The sequence below is a fragment of the Numenius arquata genome, chromosome 2, assembly GCF_964106895.1.
Source record: "Numenius arquata chromosome 2, bNumArq3.hap1.1, whole genome shotgun sequence".
NCBI classification, from domain to species: domain Eukaryota; kingdom Metazoa; phylum Chordata; class Aves; order Charadriiformes; family Scolopacidae; genus Numenius; species Numenius arquata.
Window position 1 is genome coordinate 105,402,734 of NC_133577.1, and position 9,672 is coordinate 105,412,405.

Genomic DNA, 9,672 nt, shown 5'->3' on the forward strand with positions numbered 1-9,672 from the left:
CTTGGGAGGAGAAACAGAACTGGTAAATTTTTTGAGAATGATTCTGTAAACCCTAACTACTCCAATAGCAGCAGCTAATACTTTAGAGGTTTAACAGCATTTTAGTGGAATTCTACATAATATTCGCTATCACAGCTACTCGTTTGACTATGCTCTTTCAGTACTATTCTTATGTAATTTTCGCCTGTGGTAACATTACTTAGAGTAAAAATTCAGTGATTCCTTATCTTAATGTTAACTAGATATTACTTTGACAAAGCTTAATTGGACTGTGCGACAACTGATAAAAGGTCTTGAACCCATTCCTTTCATGGTCTCCTAATTTATTCATGCTGAGGAGGAAAGAAGTCCTTGTGCAAGCAATGGGCACTCCAGAGAGAATGGATTTAGTAATTGTGAGAGAGTCTCATTCCCACAGAGGAGTAATAGCTGTGGGTGTACTGAATTTACAATCTACCAGTAAATTTTTATCTGGGGGATGGTAAAGTACCAGGGCAGGACATCCTATAGGAATGTGCATAATTTGCAAAAAATCCCATAAAGTAGTACAGGTGATTACAATGTCACAGGTCGCATTCATGAAAAAAATGCGACAAAAATGTACTTCACAGTAGTTCAGGTTGTCCTGAATGAGTTTTAAGCTCATTCTTAAATATACTTATATATACATATATATATATACTTATATATACATGTACTTTTATATACCTGTAGCATGTCTTATTTTTAAGGTATTTCAAGTATGAAGAAGGGCTAATATTACAAACTTGATTCCAGACATTTATTCCGTGAATAAGTTACTCCAGCATATATTCTGTAAAAAGCACTGAAGTGATCTGTGTCCTTTCTGTGATCTGTGAAATCACCCTTTGTGTTAAACCAGTTTCAGTTTTGCCATCCTGAAGTTTTGTTATGAGCTGCTGCACCGCGGCAAATTGAGTTATTCATAGTTATTTCAGTCATTGTTTTAATGGACGTACAATAGATAGAAAGCATTTAATTTCAGCTGTTTTGCTTCTGATTATTCATTTTTTGCAGCCGTATTCATCCTATCCACTTAGCAAAATCTCTCTGGATAGTACATGATGTAAAACTTTCAATGTGCTGCCAAAAGCTTGAGTGTAAATTGCATACCAACTATTTTTCTGTTCATAAAATTTGCTTGTTTCCTGGTAGAAGCCTTAAATCAGTGTCAAAATGAGGCCACAAACTAATTAGTGGTGAATGGTGTGAACCTGAATCCTGTTCAGGACCTTCTAGGTGCCAGTGTCATAAAAATATCTTATTATCATAATAATATATAAAAAACCTAGAACAGGAATTAGGATGTTGAAGGTAATTTCTTTCTTAGTGTCAGTCAGGCACCTTTTTAGCTTCTTTCCATATAGCCTAGAAGCTTTGGTCTGTATAGCAAGTCCATGTCAGAATGATTCCTGCTATTACGAGATGCATCCTCTCTTTAAAAATTCCTCATTCCTCCACTATCTCTCCTCCCTTCTATGCTATTTCTTCCCTTTAATCTTGACTGGCAGAACTCCCACTTCATTATCATGTTGCTGAATGGTGAGTACCCTCCTTGATTCAGCTTGTTCACTCTCTGCTGATCCTCAGGTGGCCACTTCTAACAGTAACGTCTGTCTCTCAGGGACTCAGGTGTTTGAGTACACTAACGGCTTTTTATATGATCAAGTGGTGCTTTGAACTTTCTACCCCATTTACCTTTTATTCTGATATATCACTTTATCGCTTTTGCCAAGATTGAAGGTTATCCAGAAATTTCAGTATATTCACATATATAATATTTTTGTTGGTTGCCACATTGTTATGTCGCTCTGACTGCTTCAGAAGGAATATGGCTTCTTGGAAAGGGACTGAATCAAAAGGTTTTTTCGCTTTGTTTTTTTTTGATGGGGTTTTTTTTCTTCTTTTCTTAGCAAAGCATGCAATCTAATTGTCATTTTTGCATACTGAACCACCTTGCTATCATAGGTTTACCAGAAGATATTAAGTCTCTGTTTATCTCTTTTTTCTGGGGCTGCTGGGGCTGCTCATCGTAGTCGCTGGGCATCGTGGTAACTCCCGCACATACACTGTCTTCTTGGACTTGTTTTGCTTGAGTTTTTTTAAAGACAGGATGTTGTTTTACATTATGGTCTGTGATGCTGGCTCTCCAAAGTGATATCAGTAATTCAGAGCTCCTCAAGGTTCACAGCTTATCTTCTGAGAGGAACTGTTAAACCCCTCCCTGAATTCCTAGGATGTGCTAACTGGGCATTGCTACCGATTCCTTTTATCTCATTCATCTCTTCCAGCAAAGTCAGCATCTCCTTTACATTTGCTTTAAGCTCTTCTGTTCGAGGGTAGTTGTGATACCGTCCACATCCCCAGTGATACAAACTAAAATTGTTACAAACACCAACATTTGGAACATGTTCTGTGGGAAAACCATCCAAAGATGTTGCACTGTTTTCCAAATGTCTTATACCTGCATTCTTACGCTACTCTCCAGACTTTTGTCCAGAAGTGTCTAACTGTGGAAGAGACTTTTATGATCATTTCCGGGTACTCTGTCTCAGCTGGGCCAATAATGGGAAGCCATAAGACTTCCTTATTGGCCAGGTGCAAGCAGTTATGCACTGGGGATGCCCTCACTGTTTGGCTGTCAGAAGCAATGACTGAGATTGCAGAGAAAGGTTCCTTCCCTCTAGTAAATCCCTAATATTCAAATAGCCATAGTCCAGCCTCCTGTGTGCCCATATGTTGTTACATAAGATCCCGTATGTGTACCTGTATCTTTTTCTCTCCGAGTCTCTAAACACTGATAAACTCCTTCATTCAAGTTGCTGTTGCCATAGATATAATGGTTCTCTTGTTACAAAACCCTTTTATTAGTCCCATTAGTTTCGGTGCATGAAATCTCAGAATTATCAGCAGGCACTAGTATATTAAAAAACATACCTTCTGTATACTTTGTGCACTAAAATCCTCGACAGTTCTTACCCACTTTGGTATTGTAGAAATACCCTGAGTCTTAATTATCCTGTATACCAGAACTATTCAGGTTATTGAAGATATGGTTTCTTCTTTCTTACACGTCTTGCAGATGTGTAAGCTGCCAAAACAGCTATTTGCTCTAGAATTCTTTCTCGTAATGCTTTCCTACAAAACTTACTTTGCACTAAACTTGTGGAATCCCAGTTGCCCCAAGGCTCTGCAATGAACATATATACTTATGTCCCATATAATTGTTTCTTATGTTCCTCCTTGAAATACCCATTCCTGTAACCAGATCATCCAAACTATCACAGAATGTATCTGAAATCCAGATGTATATGAGGGGGAAGTGGGGCCATGTGGCTTGCACTGATGATCCATGAGCATAGATGTCCTTGGCCACATCAGCCAATTGTAACCAACCTCTGATTGACCCTCTGGCTAACTTTCTGCAAAATCTCCACAGTCCCCTTTGGCAGAGAGCTCAGAGTGGTCATTTTAAGTAGATGGGTTTTTGTAATAGGCATATGTCCCTTTGTGACTTGAGCCACTTCAGGGAGAGAGCCTAGTAGTCAAGAGCATTGTTTCGCCACCAAGCTGTTTCATTGTTTGTTAGTATCTCTACTTAAAAGCATATAGTAAGTAGTCTTATCTTGGTTACCACTTGGCATTGTGTCAAAAGAGACGTTGAGATGTATTGATTAACGTCATGGGAATAGTATGAAGATTGTGGGACTACGGTATGGATGTCTCTATCACAAGTGGACAAGTGATGTGTCATAACTTGGAGAAGAGAGGGGAATGGTAATTTTCTGTGATGGGGACCTATTTCTCTGATGGTGTTGCTGTACCAGTTGGTCCTGTCAATGGGATGTTCCTCTGTGATAACTTCACAGTCATTGTTTTAACAGAAAACCAATCCTTTGCTCAATTAGGATAGCACTCTGTAGTAGTCTTTTTTCACCCTTGTCCTAAACTATTGTCCTAAATATTCTGAGGCTAAATACTGTCCTAAATATTCCGCGGCTAAATACTGTCCTAAATATTCCCAGGCTAAATATTGTCCACCACTATTGTCCTAAATTTTGTGAATTGTATTCCCCGGCTAAATACTTTATTGGTCCCTCCTATAGAATGAAAAAAACCCCCAGCTTGTAGGTGCTTTAATATTTTTTAATCAACTACTTGTTCCTTCAGAAAAGTTTTACATTTTTCACATAATTCAATGAATTTGATTTTGCAGGGTTGAACAAAAATCCCCTTCCTCTCTTTCCAATTAGAGCTACTTACTGAATGCCTCAGTAGTATCACAACATTAAAATCCTTCCTTTTTCCCATGGGTTGGCAATTCCTAGCTTTTTGTATTTATGCTGCTTATGGCAGTTGATTGTTTACATCTGGAGTTATGGCATCAGAAGTTTTAGTTGATGAGCCTGTGTAAATGCAAACCTTCTATCAAACACGTGAAGTGTATGCTTGATGCTAAAGTTCAATATTCTGACCTTTTTCAAAATCATTGGATGCAACAGTATTAAAGAATACTGGCAAGCTGGTGGAATTCCAGTCCAGCAGTAGCAAAGCTTAGGCAGTTTATCGTAGTTTACCCAACTCTTGACTTAATAGAATTAACTCGCAGCAGTGACACTTCCGGGATTCTTACTATTGTTATCATCTAGAAGAATGGACACAAGACAGTGTCCTTTAAGTCTTATTTTTCTTAGAGGTTGATAATTCATCTGGGTGTTAGGTTATCAAATTTGTGATTCTGAGTTCAGGAAAGTCCTTGAGGAATGAATGGTCCTAGCAAGGCTCTTTTTTTGTTTGCTTGGCTTGGGTTTTTGTTTGTTTGACTTTCTCCCCATGTATCTGATTTCTGTTATCTGGAGTGGGATGAACAAGTTTAGATACAGGTGACAATATAATTAAAGGCTGTATCATAATGCTGTAGGGAAAAAATACAAAATAAAGGAGTGCAGTGTGATTGCTCTTTTTACTTTTAACTTTGCAGTGTTCACATAATAGATTTTAGAAGTGTTTATATTCTAGTTCTTACTAGGTTTAGAGTTTTTAAAATTAAACACTGTAGATCTAAATAGTAAAATGAAGTGTAAAGGCTTCAGCAGAGATACAAATACCCTGCTCTTTCACCTTGTTTTTACTTACTCTGCCTCCCTGTTTATTCCTACTTTTAATTGTCCTTTCCATCCCAACTGTGAAGAACAAGGCATGCTATTTCATTCCCTCCTTTGTGTGAGAGAGTCTGTTGCCTCTCCGGTTATCTTACTTAATTTTACCAGGACCTAAAAGCATCACAGCAAGAAAGCTGTGTTATTACACGGTACCCATTAAGTTTTCATGTAGACTTATCCAAAAGAGGAAGAAGACAAGGTAGGGAAGGAAAGGAAGTTGGTCTTTGTACTGAGAGTACAGGTAACATTTGGTCTCTACCAAGCAGAGGGCAAAGGAGGTTCCCTGTGTTAGCGGGAGAAGAAGAGACCAGTGGACAGGGCAGACTCCAGTGCAGCTCAGTAGTACTGGCTGTTTGGAAGAGCTTTTGAGATTTTCTCCATTTTGTAACAAGGCATCTCTTTTTCCTTGACCCCGCTCTTACATCAGTAACTAAATTTGAAGAAAGATAAATTCAGGTAAACAACTTCTAACATGTTTCTTTTCCTTGTTTATTTTTACTCCCTTTTTTTTTTTTTTGTTTTGCAATCTCTTCATTTCATGTGATGCTGCAAAACAGCTTTGATAGGGCTTTTGGAAACAAGCAAAGAGTCTTGTTTATAGACTTTTTTCCCTACAAGATAACATTAAAAACACAAAAGGCATCTCTAGGCATTGCTTTGGCTAAAATAAGGTCAGATCAGTACATTAAGAATGGAATTTTTATGTTTTACTAAGCTGTATTTATACTGAATGGAGAAGGCCTTTACACACTGAATCTTTAAAACGAGCTAGGACTAAAAGAAAACTAAAATACTGAAAATACATTTAAAAAATGTTCACTGGATTGTGATGATAGGAATAGAATTGCAATCTGGAGCAGAAGAAAACAGGAATTGAGACTGACACTGCGGACAATTATTTTCTATTTCAAATGCTTGTAGTTCTGTAAATATTTACAGAAAGCCAGTGTCATGGTGGTTAAGCGTAATGAAAAATGACGTTTTAAATGATGTTTCCATCATTCCTCAATAGCTTTTTCTAGAAAATACACATCGTTCATACTGAAGTTGTAGCTTCCCCGTTGGTATTGAATGCCAGAAACATCAGCGTTCTAGTCTGGGATGACTCAAAAGCATTGAGTACCAGCTATTGCTACATAAGGTGGATACTGTGCTGTATGTAAACACTGATGACTGGCTGCTGATCTTTTACAGTAGGATTTCTATACCCACATATAAATAATATTTAGAGTCTTGAGTTTGATGTATGAAGATGTTTAGATTTCTGTTGATCTCCGTGGAAACCATGTATGCTTGTACATCAGAAAAAGTATTTAATACTATATATTCAAGAGATGACATTTTTTCGGTGGTGTTCAGCATGCTGCTTGTGCATACTTACCTAATCTGTTAACTTTTGCAAAACACCTTGAGATCTTAAAATTAAAGCAATTATATAATTCTGAGATACAAAAGTAAATGCACTATGTTTTGTAACAAGTAGTAGATAAGAATCTGTTAGCAAGTCATGTAGATTTCTCCTGCAGTGTATCATACCAGGCTAATAAATATGAACACAGCCACTTCTGGTAACATTTTTTTAATGTTTTAATAATTTTGTTATGTTCTACAACATTTACCAATATTGTGATGTTTAACTTAATGGGTCTTGTTCATATTGGACCCATTTGTGTTACAGTGTTATGACAAAATTCACCTGTACTGCTTTACAAATTGGCTTCGATAAAGGTGATATAATTTGAAATTTTGTTGCTTGCTTCTTAATAAGATAATTTGGTCCTAGGTCCACCTGCAGGAAAACCATGATTACTATTAATTTTAGTGTATGAGACATATAAGTGGTGTGATGTAGTTCTGTGTTGTATTACAGCAGTCTAAAGAAATACATTATTTCTTTAGCCTCTAATACAAAAAATGCCACTATCTGAAGTCAGTGGAAGTTTGGTTGTCAGCCATGGAGATGGCAGTAGTTGGCACAGTTATACGGAGAACTCTAATTCCGAGAGATTACAAAATTTAGTTTCCATATTTGTTATACGATTGTTCCATTTTTTCATCTTTAGCCATAACATAGCATTACAGTGTATTACACTCATTCATCTAGAGCAGCTCATGAGGTTTCTGCTTCTTTTTTCACCCTGCCAGATGTTTATTTAAAAAAAAACAATGGAAGGTGGTAGTCTGTTACATGCTCCTAAACATGTGTTCTTCTGCACAGTGGTCTAAAACCATCTGTACCAGTTCAGAGATAGGGGAAGACGTAGCAGGAAAGGAAATATGTCACTGGTCTGTGTATGTTCACAGGCTAATCGTTTCTTTGTAACAAAAATTGCCTAGTGCTCAAACTAACTCTTGAAATTAAACACCATGTGTAGGTTTAGGTGGCAAGTACATGAAAGTTGTATTATTCTGTAAGCCTTGACTCCATTCAAGACTATTAAATATGATTGTAAACTCTTTTTGATCCTAATCAGTTTAAGTTAGTAATTTTCTGTATGTGTATTTGGTGTCCTATATCAAGAATAAACACTGGAAAAATACATTTTCAAAAAAGTGTTAAATATGACATTCAAACCTCATCTAACCCTCATCTACATCACCTAAACAGCATAGCATGAGTATTTACAAATAAATGAGCAGACAGCTGTGTTTGATGAAAGAAACTAATTTTGTAAGAAACTAATATGACCTTTTAAGCATAATTTAGGCTTGAAGAGATTTAGCCTAGAAAAAAGGAATTAGATTTCTCTGTTACATCTGGAAGTACATAATGTTAAGGATATTCACACTTTCAAATAATTTAGAATTAATTTATCATTTTTTTCCTGCTTGCATTGTTTCTACTTTTGGTATGTAAATACGATTTCTGTTTGACATCTACTTGTTATTCAGGCTTTTTTATTTGTATGCATTAACAAAATAGTCCTTTATTTTATTTGCCCTTGACATCCACTGGTCATTTTGTAACACGTTCTAATGTTATAGCTTTGAGATTACAAAGCCGCAAGTCACTGTGAGGAAAAGACCGTATCACAGTCAACGGCAAAGAGGCATGGCATGGCATGTCATGTCATGTCGTGGCTATTAACTGTCAATTTTAGAATGGCAGAGCCCCAAATAGCACGGGGACTATAATGCATAAGAGAAGGTATTGAGTATGTATATATTCACAGAATATGCAATTACAACTCCGCCTTTTGCATGCTTATTTAGACCTGTCAGTCGCTTTCATCTTTCCTGCAATGGAACCAAGATACTTTGCTTCCAACTGTTCTCCAGATCTGTGAGATAAAAGTGGCGTAGTGAATACAGTGTCAGGGTAAGAGCAAAGAACTTCCTGTAGAGAGTGCATGGTGTGCTCGAAGGGCAGATTCCCTGTGAAATGATAGTTCCTAGATGGGTTTTAGTGGGAGTGCTTGCTTCTAGTATCCATACTGTCTAATTTCAGACTCTTCATTTTTATTTGAGAGAAAGCAATAAACAATCCTGTTGGATCAAGGAAAATTTTCTTGTTTGTCATTTTTGCTATTTAAATGCTGCCAACAGAAGGTCTAATGAGTCTTCTGCCTTGTTTTGCTCAAGTGTGAGTGGCCTTTTTTTTTATGCAGAGGCACCTACTTAAATTCCCATACAAATTCTTTTTGTCTAGGTGTCTCTGAAACTTAGAGCTATTGAGGAAACAGTTCACCACCTGGGAAATTAGAGAGAAGCTAATGAATTTCTGAAGAGACGATGTGTAGTTACCCATCTACTGATTTTCTTTTACCTTCTGTAGCTGGGCCAGGGAGCGAACAAAGACTTCTTGAGCTACAACCATGGCCATATTATGTCTGTAGGTCCATGCAGCACATATGCACCATATAGAGCCTGCTCAAGTGATAGGTGTCTGAAAATCCCATCTCCATTTAGAATCATATTCTGACATTTTTGAGGAAAACCCCTGTTTTTATGTCATTAATTCGGTAAATGGGATATGTGAAGGCAGTAAATTGAGATGCGGTGGGCTAAATCTGTTTGTGCTTTGATGGGTGCATACTTGCAATTTTTGGATTTGGGCCAGGGGTAAGAATGGGACCACATATTTTTGTCTGCATTTCTTAAAGCTTGAAATAAGTCTATATCTGAGGATGGGCATAGGTTCATACACTTGACACAATGCCATAACTGACTCAGAGGAAGAATTCTCAAAATCCAGCGTTAAATTGTCATAACAGACCTCAAGAAGTCATCTAGCCCAACCCTTGCACTGAAACAAAATGCATTATACCTATAACTTTCTTGACAGATGTTTTGTGTAATTTGTCTTGAGAGGGTGACCTGCAGTGCTTCCTTACCCTTAGAAGGGGAAGACTTTTCTGGTCCTCTTTATTGCAAGTTATTGTAGTTCTTGTTTTGCTAGACAGGAAGATCAATTGACAATTTTTACAAGTATTTGAAAATTAAGAACATCACTCTTTAGATCTCCTCCCAGGCTGAAATCTTTTTCTTA